This window comes from Dermacentor variabilis, chromosome 1, assembly GCF_050947875.1.
Source record: "Dermacentor variabilis isolate Ectoservices chromosome 1, ASM5094787v1, whole genome shotgun sequence".
NCBI classification, from domain to species: domain Eukaryota; kingdom Metazoa; phylum Arthropoda; class Arachnida; order Ixodida; family Ixodidae; genus Dermacentor; species Dermacentor variabilis.
The window spans coordinates 24,655,416-24,673,653 of NC_134568.1; the positions used below are offsets into that span (position 1 = coordinate 24,655,416).

The 18,238-nt window shown below is 45.4% G+C and overlaps 1 long non-coding RNA gene across 1 annotated transcript in view; it reads left to right on the forward strand.

The window, feature by feature from the left end:
- The window catches only part of LOC142570440 (uncharacterized), a 91,112-nt gene that overhangs the window by 17,421 nt on the left and 55,453 nt on the right, over positions 1 to 18,238 (forward strand). The gene's annotated exons all lie outside the window — the stretch shown is intronic.

Sequence of the window (18,238 nt, forward strand, 5' to 3'; positions counted from 1 at the left end):
AAGCGGCCTTCGAGAACTGTATGTTGCTTGGGGCCCTATAACGTAAAACTATTCCATTATGTTTCTATTCCAATCTCCTGACGTCAAATTTGCGTAACCACTGACGCAAGCACCGGGCGATCGTCCGCAGGGTTGTCTGAACAGACCAATCAAACACTCTCCTCGTTCATAGGAGGTCACTTCTGTTTGCTTGAAAAACGAATAACATTGCCTACACTGAGCGGCTTGTCGTATCTAATTGGCTGACAAGAGGCGAGGAGAACGCTCAAGTGCAGAGGGATTCACTGGGGCAGAGCCAGTGTACTGAAAATCGATAAACGGATGAAGAGGGTGGAGCCGGCGTCTGCGATTGGTCGGCTTTCACTTACTTAGATTGTGGTGGCTGGTCGAAAATCACGGCGGCATGCAACGAAAGCTTAAGAATGACGCTAAAACTGACCCTCAGCAAAGAAGAGTTGGCAGAATGAGGTGGTAAACGTGCCCAAAGGGCTAGAAAACGTTACACGGCTACGCAAGAAGTTTTATTATACGCAAATACACCCATGCTCTCCGGCAAGCGCGAGTAGCCAGCGTCTCAGCGATCGGCGGCAGGCATCTTTTATTCCTTTCGGAACGGGGCAGCCTGCGGCTATTCCGAAGAAAGTTCAGTTTTGTTCGGCATATTAATGCATCTTTATCGCGCACACGTCACTTTGACGCGGTGAGTTTGTGCGGTTTTGTGACGTCGCGTGACAGGCAGGTCAAGTGGGTGCAGCCCGAAAACCTTTTACGAATAGCCGAGGGCTAATGGCGAAAAAGGGTCGAATCAGAAATAAGTGTTTTTCTTTTTTCTGTCAAATTATGCATAATCAGTGCGTACACATCATATCAGATGGGGACGTATCGCGGTTTTCGTGACGACGCGTGACAGACAGGTAAAGTGGGCGTGGTCGAAAAAAGTTTTTGACCAATCGTGGAGGGCTGATAGCAGAATTGGAATAGAAAGGTTTGGAATAGTTTTACGTTATAGCGCCCTTGCTCTCGTTGGCGGCGACAAATGCTGCATTTTAGGTGCATTGCGCGCATAAAATGGCAGAGTAGCCTTTCTTTGGCTTTATTCTTTTATATACGTAGCACAAAGACGCACGTATGTACCTAGGTATGTTGTCAAAGCAATAAGCTCTTACTATAAACAAGAATACTTATTAAATGTGCAACAGATTGCTACGTCTCTTTCAAAGCAATATTTTATAACAATATTTCAACAGCAACACTGTAAAAAAAATAATAGAAACCAAGGTTTGAGTTTTTGATTCCGTGCTCTGGTGGGAGACCGTGGAACTATGTCGTGTCTGGCTGAAAACAATAAATACCGTGGAAGTGAAGCCCGACCCGCTTCAGATGCAGCGATAGGAGCGTGCGATTAAACCCCTCGGCTTCAGCTTACGACGGTGCAACAATGATCAGCTTTGGATTAAGAAGGGGCCATGGGAATTTGCACGAATGTGTTTCCAATATCGCTTTCGAGAACAGCGCTACGCTGATTGCGGAGAGTTCAGCCAGCCATCAATCAAAATGTCATTCCGGACTACATACAATTTATACTACATTGAAAAGGAAGGTGTGCAATCGGTGCATTTTACCAGTGCTGAGATATGGGGCAGAGACTTGGAGACTGACAAAGAAGCTTGAGAACAAGTTGAGGACCACGCAAAGAGCCATGGAACGAAGATTGCTAGGCATAACGTTAACAGACAAAAAGAGAGCGGTTTGGATCAGAGAGCAAACGGGCATAGATGATATTACAATTGACATCAAGAGTAAAGAATGGAGCTGGGCAGGTCATGTTGTGCGCAGTTTAGATAACCATTGGACCATTAGGGTTACAGAAATGGGCAGTAAGAGAAGGGACACGCAGTCGAAGACGGTAGAAGATTAGGGCAAGCGATGCAATTAGGAAATTCGCGGGCACTAGTTCGAATAGGTTGGCGCGGGATAGGGGTAATTGGAGATCACAGGGAGAGGCCTTCGTCCTGCACTGGACATAAAAAGGCTGATTATTATTATTATTATTAAATTATTATTATTATTATTAGTAGTAGAAGTAGTAGTAGTAGTAGTAGTATGACAAGTTCCCGACTATATCGACAGCTGCCCCAGTTTTATTACAGTGACAGTTTGTGCCTCGAAAATCGAGCCATACGTTTCGTCATTTCCATAGCCTTCCAAAGCTGAATTTTTAACCCCTGTGGGAACAAAATTCCAGCTTTCCACAGCCTAATCACTGCATTTCTCTCGTGTGGCTTGTTTTCTAGAGCGTCTCTGTTACCTGCCTTTTCCAATATTTGCCCTGTACCTTCAGGTAATCGTGAGGAACCCACTCATGCTACAGAAAAAGCGCAAGCTTCGCCAGGCAGTCGCTTGAGACGCTAGCTGCTACGTGTCCAGATGTGTTGCCTATAAAAGAAACCTTCGCATTTCAAGAAAAATTCGTTCACGTTTGCGGATCAAAGCCAGTACGAACGCCTTTTCGAGGTGGTCTTTCCACCATCTGAGATAACCAGGAATCCAGCTTAAGCGCACGCAGCATGTAGGCTAATTAATCGACAAAACGAAACACATGGATTAGGGTGGATTACAATTTTCCCTTTAATGAACCTTCCTCCACCTTGCGCGCTTCAGTAGAACTGATTTCCCAAGGTCAGTCTCCACGTGCTTTGAGATGTCCAATAATTCACCTTCATGCTGCGATCTGTTAACTCCTCGTTAACTCAGATAGTAGAAATACCGCCAATGAAAGGCGTTGGTCACGAGGTCGATCTCTCCGGACTAGGTCGAATTTTTTCATAAGCTGAGAAGTTTTGTTTCTGAAAAACGGTGAAGGGTCTCCTTTAAAGTGTCTTAATACAGTTGAACCTAAAAGAAACAGTGAAAACGAGATTTCAGAAAATTAACTTTTATTTAACTTCCGCTTTTTTTTTTAATTCTGACAAAAAAAGTGAAATTTCTGGTGGATGACAATCTTCTCTTTCATGAGCCTTCCTCCACCTTGAGTTCTCCCAGCAATTGAGTTTCCATGTCCGCAAAGCTCTACAATGCCTATTTCACTTCCACTGCAAGTACGTTATACATATCGCAGACATAGCGTTTTATTTCACCGTTTACCGTTAGGTAATAGAGTGGTTGAAGTAATACGAATAGTATACGTGCTGATCCATGTTCGCGTATGCTGGTGTTCTGCATTGCAAGCCCCGTCTCTTTTGCTACAATTACGCTCTCTAAAGCTTCTTCAGCACATAACTATTCCTTTGGCAGGCCTCCTTCATATAGACAAACCTTCTTATTAGATGTGTAAAAGATAAATGTTCTGAAGAGTTTGAAAGGATGATAGCGACTTTGAAGTATATTCGATTAATTGCGCATAAAACCATTAGCACCTTCACACAAGGTCAAACCATTAAAATGTGGTTTACCTCGATGGAGTATACGTTCACCTGCGGTAACATTTGCTTTAATTTTTCGTTTGGGAAAGAGGCCATCGGCTTTCTTCGTGGCTGAGTCACACACTATCGCATCTTTTCCCTTCTTCCATCAGGTTCGCCCCGAACAGAGCAGACGGCAGTGCGACAATCCCGACAGGAGTCGCCCGTCGTCTCCTGCATCGCCGCACGTGCGGCTGTCGTCTACTCAGCTGCAACTCGTCACAGCTGCAGCGGCACTACTGCCACAAGCTCTGCAGGCGGCCTTACCGTCACCTCAGCTGTGCTTAAACAAGCTGAGGAGCTGACCGTGCGTTCTCTGCTGACCACGTGACCAGCGACATCAAAGTGCACTCGGATCGCTGGCACGATGGCCCCACCAGACGTATGGGAACGCACTGGCGGCTCCACTGCGTTCACGCGATGGCCACCTTGCGCAAGGCTTGGCGAGGACGCCCCCAGCAACCGCTGCGAGCTAGTCGCCGTGTCGCTATCCAGCGACGATAGTGCAACGAAACTGTGGCGCCCCTTGCCGGGAGCGGGTGCACTTTTCTTTCGTAACTTTTTCTATATTTTTCGGTGTATTTTTGTGACAGTAGTATCGTTATATGAGTTTAAAATACAGATTTTTGCGATCGAAATACGTTGCTATCTTCATTCCTTGAGCATGCGATGTGTGGGCGATGGTAATAGGCGAAATTGAAGGAGCCCTGCACCCTATTTCTCACTGTGTTTCTACTTTTTTTTCCATAACAATGCCGTTCAAAAAACTTCGACGTTATCTCGAGAAGCCTGCTTCGTTACATGGTGGCCAGAGCAGACAAGTGGTTCTGTTCGTGTGCTTGGCTGTAATATCCTGCAATGTAATCTAATCCACGGAAGCAAAGGGCTCGCTGGAATTGCACGCCGCGATGCTCCAAACGAATTCCTTCTAAAGGCACGAGGATTCAGCCTTCCTTTTTAAGGATTCCTTGGAGGATACGAACGCATACTCTCATAAATACAGAGAAATGTGTTCGTATCGCTCACACTTAAGAGGAACTTGCGGACAGCAACTCCTGACGGGGTAAGGGTTATGAAGATGAAGTAGAAAAACGGATTATGATTACCCGAATTATTATTATTATTATTATTATTATTATTATTATTATTATTATTATTATTATTATTATTAAAAGTTTGACCCCTGCTTAAGTTTTTCTTTAACTCTTGTAGCTCACAAACGCAGTCTCGGTTATTTAAAGAACACAAAGCGCAGCGTCATCTTCTGCCTCGGCTTGTACCATTATCTACAAAACTTGTAATGTAGATGTGACAGCTGACGTTGATTTCCTTGGTTTGCGCAGGTCATTAAACTTGCGCATATTCCTACCTACAAAACGGCTCAGAATTCTTCACTGCTTTTGTGAAGAACTATAAATGACAATAAATATGAAAGATAGTACACGCAGAAAAGCGAGGCAAATGAGGCCTAGATGTGTAGAAGCTTGAATTTAGGCGCTGTCATTACAGTTGCAATTTTGTTGTAACAATCATCACTTCATCCACATTGAACGTGCTGAAGCCAGCAAGAGAGGTAAACGAAAATATTTTGGAGCTGCGTGTGCTCTTACTCTTGAAAAAAGAGCGCTCAAGATGTGTGTATTGACGATGAAAATGGCGATGTCTCGAACACTGCTGATGCCTTTGCAAAACATTTATCTTCTGTACTTGGTCTAAATATGCTTCTACGTCAAGTAACCTTCATTCTCACTCTGGTACCGTGTGTTCGTGCATAAAGGATGTGACCTGAATGTAAGTAACATATGTCTGCTCGACACACGATAATAATTTCGCTAGAAGTCATTCTTTCGTAGTGGTTAAATGCTCTGCTATCAACATATTTTTAAAGAGCGTTCGGGTGAACCCGAATTAAAAAGCATCTGACAATACTCGCCCTGTAGTGCTGAGATGTAATGCGGTCTTGTGGTATATACAGCGTATCCACTTAGAGCACAGACGATTATGGCAGGGAAAGCTGAACGCATGCACCTAGCATTTTGCGCCGTGCTTTCCCCCGATTGTTGGGAACACAACACTTCTTAGGCACGCCGATGCTTATAAAACGCCAGTAATAAAATGCGGACCTTTATTCATATTATATGGAGAGATGCGCAGTGACGCGATTATGGAGAGCACGAGAAATTTCAGACAACTTGATCCAACAAGGGAACTGGCTCATCTAACAAACACAAGCTACTGGGTGCACTATTTGACGGGCTATCGGCAATAGATATACGATTGCGATGACAAGCAAACAATGTTCCCGTGCCAGGGAACATTGTTTGGACAATCCCGACGGCCAAGGTGAGGAGCGTTATTTGGATCGGCTCCATTCGTTGAGGTATGGTCGCAGACATCAGGCAGTGTTTCGACGTTAACTTTTTCCAGGTGGTATTGGTAGAACCGACGCAGCCGCGAAATGAGTGAATGACTGCGTTGACACTCTTCGCTCGCGGTACCCATATATACGTATATATATGGGGGGTTCGTGGGAGAGGGAAAATGCGAAGTGTGAAGGCGAGGAAGCGCTACTACTACACACGACAGCAGTTGCGGGCAAACTGTTGAGTTTAGGTTCAAGGTCGGGCACGGTTTCTCCTACTTCTGAAAACTAAACACCACGCAAATATGTCAAGCGGTCCAATGACACACGGCGTACTGACGCAAAGCCGATATAAAGTACAGTGGCGTCAGGGCGAAACTACGGAAACGGTCGCACGTGAAATCCGCACTGCAGCGCCCGCCTCCGTAGCTGTACGCCTGTGGCATTGCGCAAGATTGGGCGTTCCATCCCGACCGTGGCAGCCGCATTTCCGCGTAGGTGATATACAAATACGCTAGCGCAGATTTAAAGGAACATTGAAGACTCTAGGGGTTCAGAATTACCTCAGAGTTTGCCACTGAGGCGTGCCTCATAATCCGTTTTTGGTTTTTGCCGGTACCGCTGCATAATTCAAATACAGTTTAACACTTCTGCCACTATGCTATTTTCTGTGTGAGGCAATGACAATGCTAACCTTCACGAAGGATATGGTGCACAACAACGGCTCAAGTAAACACCTCTCCATGCGTGTTCTGTGCACTAAGCAGACAAACACCACCGGTGCCAGCAAGGTAATGTCTAACATCAACACACCCATCTTGTGATGGACTAAACGTCGAAGAAATTACGCTTAACCGTAAAGATTACCGCTAATTATCGTCAATCAACTCATCCAGCACAGAAACCTTCCTTACATTGATTCACACTGTGCCTGCGATCTGCAGAATTTTTTTACCTTGTGTTAAACGGTGCCAGCAGGGGAGCTCGATACTCTTACTTCACTTTAAGTAACCCTGTGCGTAGCTCGGAGCATGCATCCAGGATTTCTTTCAGTTGTAATTCATGACATGCAAAGGAACACAAAAACTCGCCAGTTTCAGGCACACACTTTTGGGTATGCTCGTCATATCGATAAGGAGAGCTCTTAAACCGCTTATATATATCTTGCACTTCCGCTTAAGTGCGGCTTATACTGCATTGACGTCGACGTGGTGGTGGCAGGAGGGGGAGGGGAAGCTGAAAACATTTATTTTCTTTTGGAAGAAAAGGGGCAGAGGGACAAAAGGGGGAGGGTGCTACGCATGGCCGCCCCTCGCAACATTCTCAACGAGCCCACGATATCGCACCAGGAGCATAGGAAGGCAGCTACCCCCTGCTCTTCGCTGCCTATTAATTTACGGAGGAACAAGGGTGGGGGGTGCTTCGGGTACCCCCATATGATGTGATTAAAATTTGCTTTGGTTGTGGAGCAAAATATACAGCTAGGTGAAGGGTAGAGAGAGGAGTCGGTGAGGTGAAGGAGAGGGCAAGGTGTGAGTGGCGCTGTCACCACAGCGCCTCGCACCTGCGCGAGGATTTGTTTATTAGCTGCGGGAATATTAAACTTTCTAGGCGGTAGCGGCTACAGATGTCGTGAAAAGTTGGAAGACGATAGCGCGCAGTTAATGTAGCCGTTGCCGCAACGGAATCTGGCTCATCTAATGCCTGCGCCCGGACCGTAAATCCTCGGACGCTGGCGTGAGCCGCTCCGTTTCTGGCAAGACCAGCGTGCGCGGCAGTCCAAATAGTTATGTTCCCATTCACAGAAACGAAGTGCGCCAATGCAGCCGTATACACTTGAATCTGTGTGATCGGATAGGTGGGAGTGGCGATGAAGTAATAGGAAAGTTTGTCACCTGAAGGGAACTTGTGATTTTGTTCGTCCTGTCAGAAATCACAAGTTCACTGCATCGAAGGGAACTAAACCAACTCCCTCACAGTAGCTTAACGAAGGGAATACGTCACTGCACTTTTCGTAGTAAGAACTGTCTGTCTTTTATCAACGAAGCCTGCTGCCTTTTGTGCGCATTGGTATCGCCTATGGGACTTTTCTGCAAGAGGTAAAAATTTTCGGTATTGCAGCTTTTTTCACAAACTTAACAACTTCAAGTATCCCTTCCATAAGACAACTTGGGATCAACCCAGGTAGCAGAAAATTGACGGCGAATAAACACTTGTGAAGCTTTGAGCATGGGGTCATATAAGCAGCGTGGGATATTTTGGTATGGAATATTTTTCTACCTCAAGCAAATTTCTTCAAGCGTCCAAAACAAAGAGAATAGTGGCGTAGTGAAAGGGGTGCACAGCGCGATTGCTCTTATGCCCAGCATTTATACCTTGTGATCATTTTCTGCACCCCCCCCCCCCAGCTCATGCATCCTGCCATCCTGCAGCTTGGACCTCGCCAATATTGAAACTGCACTGTCAAATGCCTTTTTTTTTCTACAGCGCTTCCAGCGAGCGTGTTTTGTGCAACAAAACGGTTACATTCTACCTTCGTATTTATTTCCCATCGCAGATTAAGTCAGCGAAATTTCTGCTGATGCGACCGTAACTCGTCCGATATTCATAATGAGGTGTTTCTGGCTGCTTTCATTGCAATTAGTATGTAGGGCTTACGTAGAAAAACTTTGCTGTCCGCTTTTACTTCTATGTAGTTTGTAGGAGCGCAAGGATGTAAAATGATTGCCAAGAATGAGCAAAAAGACTATGACATTTTGGTACTACATGGTTCCGGCTTATCTCTAGACACGTTAAACATTAAGAGGTTAAAACATTTAGAGCCCTGCAATGGTGGGTGATGTCCACATACAGATCAAGTTAATTGGCTCTTCATTTAATGCGAGGTTATTTATGAAATAAAAGCTGGCTATTCTCGAGTAAAGCATTATCTTCTGCTGAGTGATTATGCACGAACCCCAATAAAATTTGTCACGAGACTCAGACTTCATCGCGAGACCAGTAACAGAGATATGCACGTTGACCTCTATCTGCATTGGAAAAATAATCTTAGTAAACTCCCAGCGACTGCGAAGAAAGCGATTTGTTTTCTTCACTATAAGCCAATGTTTCACTGTCTCCTCCCAAGACGGTGGTGGTCAGACTTCAGCTTTGCGACATAACTTCCACGACAGCATGTAACAAAAAACACCCTTGGGTGCGGCCATCAACGTCAATTGCTGTTGCAACATCATACTGCGCTGACGTGTCGCTATTCGCTCTCAGCACGCGGAGTCTGAACCGCCTCGACGCGTGAAATGGAGTCAGAAGCTGATGAAGGGAAGCTTTCATTTCCTATCGTCTCCAAAATGTTTTGGCTTCCTTGGTTTCCTCACCATACATCAGCAAACACGGGGTTTGGATAGAAATTTCCGGCCTGACGCAAAGATGAGTAATGCAGAAACGTGCAGAATTCTCCCGATGTCTCAAGCATCCGTGACTGGAAGAATGGATTGATTTCAGTTCACGCCAGCGCCACCAAACCTTACGAAAGCCCTTTCTATAGCCGCTCAAAGCGCCTGAGAAAGCGACCGAACCTTCGTCATGAGAAGAGCAGGCAGTCGCAGGATTCTACTCGGCTGCTCTACACTAGCCTATCGAATAAGCTTCATCTTCCAGACTACACGCTCACTTTTCTAGGCAGAACACTTGGTTATATAGTCTTAGCTTCTGAATATTCCCCATAAAAGCTACAAGAATAATCATTGCCACTGATTCTAGTTTTGAATGCAGTGCAGTGGAGAAGTCCACAAATTCGGCCCCTTTGAACACATGTGATTCATAAGATTCACGTAATTTCTGTTTAGTTCACTAAATATGGATACCAGGCCACCGAGTAATTAATTTTAAGGCAAATTCACGTGCACGTGCTTCTTTTCATAGTGCGGTGGTCACTATGCTTCAATCTTCCAACTACTACGTATATCACTGCCAGTTAGACATACACAGTTTCCGATGGGAGCAAAATTTAAAAACGCCCGTGCACCGCGCATTGGGTTCACGCTAAAGAATCACCGGTGCTCAACATTTATCCACCTCTTACAGTCACTATGGCGCGCCTCTTACAGTAAATCTACTACAGTAAATAGCGAATGCGGTGGAATGTATATTGAACAAATGGGGATGGTATTGTGTGCTAATATGGCGACAGCAACGGCCTCTACGTGACTGTTTATGACAGCTTCTCCAGCTGCGATAACACCGTGCAGAACAATGGCTACAGCACCCGAAAGCCGGTTCGCCTGAGTACGGTCGCACCGTACAGGCTTTTAAAAGAATCTTATGTTTTTCGCTTAGGTTTGTTTCCTATAAGCACAATGCCACAGGAGAGAATGTACTTAACATGGACTTGATGTCACCCAAGTGTCGTAAGAGCCCCCTGGTATTCCCCTGGATAATAAAATCCATTTTGAAACTAAAACGTAAAAAATGGCAATACGAGGGAAGAAGAGATAAGAACGATGTACGGTGACGTAGTTCTGAGGAATACTGAAAGAAAAGAGCGATAACCTTCAAGCTATCGCTTTCTTAGTTAACGTGGTTATAGGGACCTTGTCCCTGTTTCCGCGCTGGAGGGAGCGCTTGTCGTTCGGCGTCGATAACACTGGGTTTTTGCGTCGACTAGCATTGCTATCTCTGAGGCGCTGGAGAACCAAGAGTTGCGCACCGAAACACGTGTCTCAGGCCTTGGGTTTTGGGTGATTTTGGCGGCCTGCTGGTCTGCTGTCTATAGTGCCCTTGAAGGCGATGGAGCAGCACTGGCTGCTTCCACCATGGAGGCGGCAGGGGTCATGGCGGGACCACTATGCGTGGGCAAGGAGAACTCCTGAGGCCTCTGAGATACGGGCCCCACCAGCGTCACATCGGCATTACTTCTTCGCGAAAGTCATGATAATCCTTTATCATGACTTTAGCTTCAAAGAAGGAGATTTTCGCTCATGATAATCCTTTATCATGACTTTAGCTTCAAAGAACGAGATTTTCGCTTTAACAGTTAGTGCAAACACTTGTTTTTTTTCTTTTTTCCAGCAGTGTACAGTGGTCAACGTAAAGTATTCGATAAGATTTAAAAAATATTCGAATTTTCGAATAATGACTACTCTCTCCGAGAACAACTGCGCTGGAATAATATTTGATTGTCACTTAGTAACGACGGTCACAATGGCTTTGTAGTCACTGTGATGTACACTGGTCTGCATACTCTCAACTGCAAACACGTGCTATGATTATGTCAAATTAATGCACGTACGGCACTGGTGCGTCGGTTGGGCCGGATCGGTGTGGCATCGCAAGCAATATTCCTACAACACGAAACGGGTAAACCACTCCCTTTTCTGTTCCGAAATATACACATTGAAATCATCCACATCGACCCCACAGATAGTACCAACGCAATTGAGTAGCCCTTTACCTTACGCGGCTACTAGCCATTGAATTTGCTTGCTTGCTAACGGGCCTATGAGCCATTGCCAACCGGGGTATGAGTCATTGATAATGACAGTTTTTGACATGCCATTGTGTATGTTACATGCGTGATTAGAAATAATGTAAAAACTGTTCGCTTCACTTTGCTGAGTGCTTGTAGCCTCTGGCTCAAAGCGCTATCAGCCATTGCATTTTTTGCTTAATTACGGGAATATGAGCCATTGATGAAGATAGTTTTGTATGCGGACACGAAAATTCTATGGCATCATAGTTACATACAGCTACGTTGTAATAGGAGACAGTGTGAGATAAAAAAAAAAGGTAAGTAGGAGCGTTATGAGCCGTACCCACGCTCTCTGCGGAGGGCGTGGGTTCGGGCATAACAATCGGCAAGTTATCTTTAAGTGTTAGTTTTGCTTAGCTCGTTTCTAAGTTTTGGGTCGCTGGCGCCGTCCGCACAAGCGCGCCGAACCCAGAGATTGTGCAGTCTGCAGTTTCCAGGGGTGCGTGCCACTGGATGTGGGCCGTGGTCGCCTCGCCATGCTTGTGACGCCGTCATTTTCACATCAGCGTCGTCACACCAAGTCGTCGCCAAGCTATCTCACGTAATCGTCGTCATCCAATGCTTATACAGTTGATGTCACGCGGTCAGCGTCACGCCATCGTCGTCTTACAACGTCGTCAAACAAGGCTCGCCACGCGGTCTTCTTCACAAGATCGTCATCATACAGATGTATCGATGCCATCATCGTCATACACTCGTCGTCATTATATTGTAACACCTCTTTAGTCATTTAATCGATGACATTCCATCATCACTTCGTCGCAATGAGGCCGTCGTCATTCGGTCGCGAACACCCTCTTCATCCAGTTATCTATATTCAGTGCTGTGGCTCGGCCCCATCGAATCCCTCTCCACTTGAGCGTGCTCCTCGCCTCTTGTCAGTCAATTAGATAAGACAAGCCGCTCAGTGTAGGCAATGTTATTCGTTTTTCAAGCAAACAAAAGTACCCTCCTATGAACGAGGAGAGCGTTTGATTGGTCTACTTAGACGACCCTATGGGTGACCACCCGATGCTTGCGTCAGCGGTTACGCAAATTTGACGTCAGGAAATTGGAATAGAAACATATTGGAATAGTTTTACGTTATAGGGCCCAAGGGTGGCTCAACGGTATACAATCCGAGTACCCGAAAGCTATACACTCGAAAGTGGACCTTCTGTTCCAAATGAATAGTCGGATTTGTTGGCACACTACTGCAAGGGAACCAGGATACGATATCCTCCCCCCCCCCCCCACTTATATCACTCACGAGGGCGGAGGTCACTGATTGTAGCCAGCTACAGGCAGGAACCTTGCCCAAAGTCTACCCAGTAAAACGTGAACCACGCCAGATGCGCAGCTGAATACCCGGAGCCCGAAATGTATCAGATCTCACGGGAATGCCAACATATGACAACAGCCCCCAATATCTTAAATACAAGTGGGGAGCAATGGCAGGCACTGCTGGCCGGCTACCACTGCTAGGACCAAATTGGTCTCGTGCAGCGAGCAAGCAGGGCAGCTGAAAGAGCTGGAGCCATGGACAAAGGGTGCCGCCCCTGCTAAACCCAGAAAAAGAGTGTCAAAAAAGACCCTGACAGATTGCCACGAAAGACCCTGTAAATAGAAACCAATAAATATTTTCGATGATGTTCATGATGATGATGATGATGATGATGAAGCGTACGGCGCGCTGCCCTGCACAACTATGTGTGCGTAGTGCCCACGTGGGCCCTTCTTGCCTTCTAGACGGGGAATGATACAAGTCAACAATACAAGAATGATACAACGATACAAGTCGCTAGAAAGAGGTGATACGCCTTCGAAGGTGGAGGCTGAAGGCGCTTCGCGGTGTCTGCAGATATACAGGGAGGAATTCACGTTGACATCTTGAATTAATTGGCTGCCCTGACGATTTCGCACCTTTGCACGCGCTTTACCTCTGCTAACAGTATGTGTGGCATGCGTAAGCTTTGGCTCGGGAGCCCTGATCGTTTCATTGCAAAAGCAATTATATAGACACTTCCAGGCACATTTGCGCCGTCACCGTCGCCATGATATTCCGTATAAAGTCAAGGTGCGATAACCGCGTGGTCGCGAGCTGCATGCTATAGGTGCGAGTGAGAGCGTGCGAGGATGAGCCGAAGATGCTTGCTCGATCTCGCTCCTTCAAGGGTGGAAGGCGGGGAGCAAGCGGACCGTCTTCCATCGTGCGCAGGGCACCGGGAGAGAGGTGAATGGAGGAGAAGGCACGTTCTCCTCTGGCGGCGTCTTCGTATGGCACGGATTAGCGCGGTCGCGCCGGCCCTATCGTGAAGGCGACAGGCGGTCGGTACACAGTCGCAGGTGTGCCGTTGGCTGATGGTTTAGTGTGCGCGGTGCTTGCTCTGTTTAGTACGCGTTGAAGTGAGAGACAGCGCGAAAGTCAATTGGCTCGCTGCATATGCCGCTATTCGTGACGCCAACATTTTGACAGCGAGTGTCCGCCGTCATCTAGTGAGATGTGTTCATGTTTACCTATGCGCGCATAAAACCATCCTTGTTAATTTAATTTATACGCGAATGTTTACAAGTTTACGGCCGATAAAAGTACTATCCTCCATCCGTATAGCAGCCTAATAATTTGCTATAGCAATCTATCCTTCGCCTTGTGCGAAACTGCCAGATTTCTTTTTACTCTGCTACCACAACAGTAATTTCGATGCGGTTTCTTGCATTTCAAAGAAAAAGGTAACATCAAGTGCAGTAGACACATTCCTTACTTACTCCGCCAGTGTTCTTATAGTAAAGTTCACTATTTTCAAAATGCAAGAACGCCAAGCGCCATGTTTACAACTCTGTAATTCAGCAAGGAAAAATAATATTTCCAATCACTAAAGTACTCCTGATAGTACGCCTAGAGCAAATAAACGTGATCTATTACACATGTTTCTAAACTGTACTACTATATTTATTATATGTTTCGCAAGATACTTGTAAACATTGTAACGATTTCACGTAGACTATTATTTCATATATCCCGTTTGCCCGCTTTATGTGCTCTAAAAGATGCATATGATACAAGTGCGTTGTCTGTTTTCGCTTTAGAATTGCAGATGTGTAAAATTTGCATGTGTATATTTTTTCGACTTACCCGTTCTTATGAAAGATTTTGAGAAATATGCACAGCCGTAATTTGATATTGTGCTTGCCGAACTAGATAGTCTGTAACATTATCTATTAAATGCAACAAATATTACCCAAAATATGTACAGCAGCTGTCTCATAAAAGAATATCAGCGTTTTACATGTCTCTCAATACGGAAATCAGAATAGTCAACATGCGCGCCATTGTGTCGCCCCCCCCCCCCCCCCGTTTTTTTTTACTGGCTGCCGATTTTAAAAACTCTTATTTCAGCTTATTTCACTCACGGCTAGAGCTCGCGTGTGGGCCAAAGCAGAGCATATTAGCAAAGCGACATAACTCGCTATACACAAGGTTTAGAAATGGAAGTGAGGAAAAAGAAGAACGACACGGAGGCCGCGCACTCGCGCGCTGGCACGCGAGGTCCACGCGACGAAGGAGAATCTCTCATGCGCTTTCGAACACGCAGCTAATCGTGGCGGACGCACTTAGAACCATCGCAGAAGGGAACTGCATCGTCCAACTACCTGTCATGGGGGTCGGTGTACCTGGCGGCATCGAAATTCACCGTCTCCTCCAAGGCAGCCTGTCAATCATCTCGGAAGAGACGCCATCCCGCAAGACGCCTTCCTCGATTGCACTCGCCGCACTTCCAGATGCGGCCAAGGATGACGTGTCCTACGCGTTTAGTAACTTGGCCATCGAGGATGCCCTCCCCGACAATCGGAACCTTGTGCTCAAGCCATGGTACAAGGTCGATGAACGCACTTGCGGCAGGCTCACAGGACATCCCAGCAGGCTGTTCCCGAGGGCCGAGTGGAACCCGCACGTTGACATGGGCGTCAAGCACACCGTGGCTCAGTGCAAGACCATGCCAGTATCAGGAACCGCGCAAGGAGCCTGGCACCAGACGGTGGTAACCTCGAGGTTCACCGTGCGCCTACTAACAAAGAGGTAACGGTCAATTCGGTGTTTTCTATATCAAATATCAGGACCGCTGCGAACATCCTCAGTCGACAGACAAATTTTATTTTATTTCTGTACTGTTGTGAAACTTCCATTGACGGGGTGTTTGGCTCGCAAAGAAAAGAAAGACAGCGTGTAACGTGTTGAGTAGTACAGAGTAGAACAAATCAGGAATACCTGTGATATAGCAATCGGCCATGTAGCGCATTACTCAGCTGGTATTGCGTAATAGGACGATCGATGGGTGAGATTGTACACGATAAAACACGTTTAGCTAACAGACGGTTTTTCTACGGTTGGAACGAATTCATTTTCATAACAGTACGCTGAATATTGGAACATTTATGATAGTTAAAGCAATGAAGTGCGTCGGCACCCGCACCCATTGCACACTTGCGTTCATATTCCAGAGAAGCGCAATGTTGAATTGCCCAGGTGATTATTAAGCGAATTGATTATATGTCCCTTTAAATTAGTCTCCCGCATAATTAGCCGACACATCTATGTGCGGTTATACAGCATCTGCAACTATGCGTTGATCGTGGTCAATTTCGGAGGAAGAGTATGGAACTTCCACGAATGGATGTGCTTTTGACACGTCTATTGCTTATTAACCGTAACTTTGACGTGCGTGCAATCCTCTGCGCTTGAACCAGCCGTGGTTGCTTATTGACTTTGGTATTGTGCTTCTAAGCACGAGGTAGTGGAATCAAATCCCGGACGCGGCAGCCGAATTTCAGTGGGGGCGAAATGCAAAAACGCCCCTGTACTGTGCATTGGGCACTCGATAAAGATCTCCAGGTTGTTGAATTTAATCTGTAGACTGTACAAATAATCTGTAGATCTGTAGTTTCTTGCACTGCGGCGTGCCTTATAATCAGATCGGAATTATGGCACGTGAAAGCGCAGAATTCCATTTATCCTCGATGCATTGCCGCTGGCAAAACGTCATATGCCTCGCAAACTTCACGACGATGCGTAGCTGCTTCATGTTACCTTGGTTTATATAATTCGAGGTGTCTACGCTATTGTCCCTGCTGAAATCCTCCATTCCGTTCGTGTAAGTTGAACTAGATGAGAAGCAATCGAAATTCAATGGAACGGAGAATATATTTTGGTTTGCATGCAATATACCGAATTTAATGTTTGTTGCATTTTATTGAAAAACATTTGAATCTGAGGAATTTGAGGAAGATTCTTCAATTAAGTTGTCAATGGTAAATTCAGGAAAATCAATTACAACTCTAAAACAGAAAAAGAAAAGAAACGATATCCCACTTCGTTAAAGTTACGCAAACGGTGATAAACATAAAGCAGATAAAGAGCATATTTTACCGACCGCTCTTTGAAACACCGCTAATTTGTGAGTTGGACTAACGTAAACCAATCGTAACTTCTGGAATAACTTAAGATAAGCTATAGATTCACAAGTCACATTTATCCGTTTCAGGTACCCGTGCTAACAGGACCAGCATACTAAAAAGGAAGAAATCCTTTTGCTGCAGAGTCTAGAATTCGTAAACTTTGTGCAAAACCTTTTTATAAACGCATTTGAAATAGTTTTTCAACTCGTTTACGCTTCAAGCAAACATGTGAGCTCACTCATTCAGTCGGTGGTATTCCGCTATATTTATTTATTTATTTATTTTAAATACTTTCAAGGCCCGTAGGCGCTACAGAAAGGAGTGGTACATATACATAGAAAAAAAATGCAGATGAATGAATAAAACATTTGTTAGATGGCATCGAGAACAGCAGTCTTGAACCCCGATGAGTCTATAATAGTAGCGACCGATGCGGGGAGGTGGTTCCAGTCATTGCAGGTGCGAGGTAAAAAAGAGTAATAGTACGCGTTCGTGCGACAAGATGGCACGAAAACTTTATGAAGGTGATCGCTGCGGGATGAAAAGTAGGAAGGACGAGTAAGAAGTTTTGGTTTTAATACCTGGTTGTTTTAAATCTTGTGGAAAAGGCAGAGGCGACTGTATGCACGACGTACTGAAAGTCCGGGTATGTTAAGGGTTTGCTTCATGAGTGTTACGCTAGCATGACGAGAGTAATTAGATAGAATAAAGCGGCACGCGCGGTTCTGAATGGCCTCGAGGGAGAGGGTTAGTGATACTTGAGGGGGATCCCCGATGGCCGAGGCATACTCTAATTTTGATCGAACGAGTGTTTTGTAAAGCGTCAGTTTTAAAGATGCAGGAACGGCGTAAAAGTTTCTGCGTAGGTAGCCTAAATACAACATGCCGTAAATACAATATGCCGTAAATACAACGAATTTCATCGCTTAATCCTCACGTCCCAAGGCCGACCATGGAGATACGATTAAGGGCATCGAATGGACTTCTGCGGATTCGGCAATGTTTCATATCGGCCCTAGACTGGCATAAGGAAGATAAAGCCCGCCAAAAGGGCAATAATTGCTATTCTTTTACAAAAAGCCTGGAGCAGGAGAGAACACGATATGCGCCAAAGAAAACACGTCCGCAAATTGGGATGTTTGTATCATATACGCGTGAATATAGCGCCTATAATTTTTATTTATTCATTCGTTCATTCGTAGTTTTGGTTTCCCCGCTGATTTCAACTCTACTCACAGCTAAATGACATTACTTCGTTAGACAGAGTCGCTTCAGGAAGGGTTCCAGCGTATGGGCCAAGAAATTAGCACGGTTGCATACAATAATAATAATAATAATAATAATAATAATAATAATAATAATAATAATAATAATAATAATAATAATAATAATAATAATAGCCACGAGAACAACTACAACATTTTTGGGTACGTGCTTAATTGGAGCTCCTGTGTA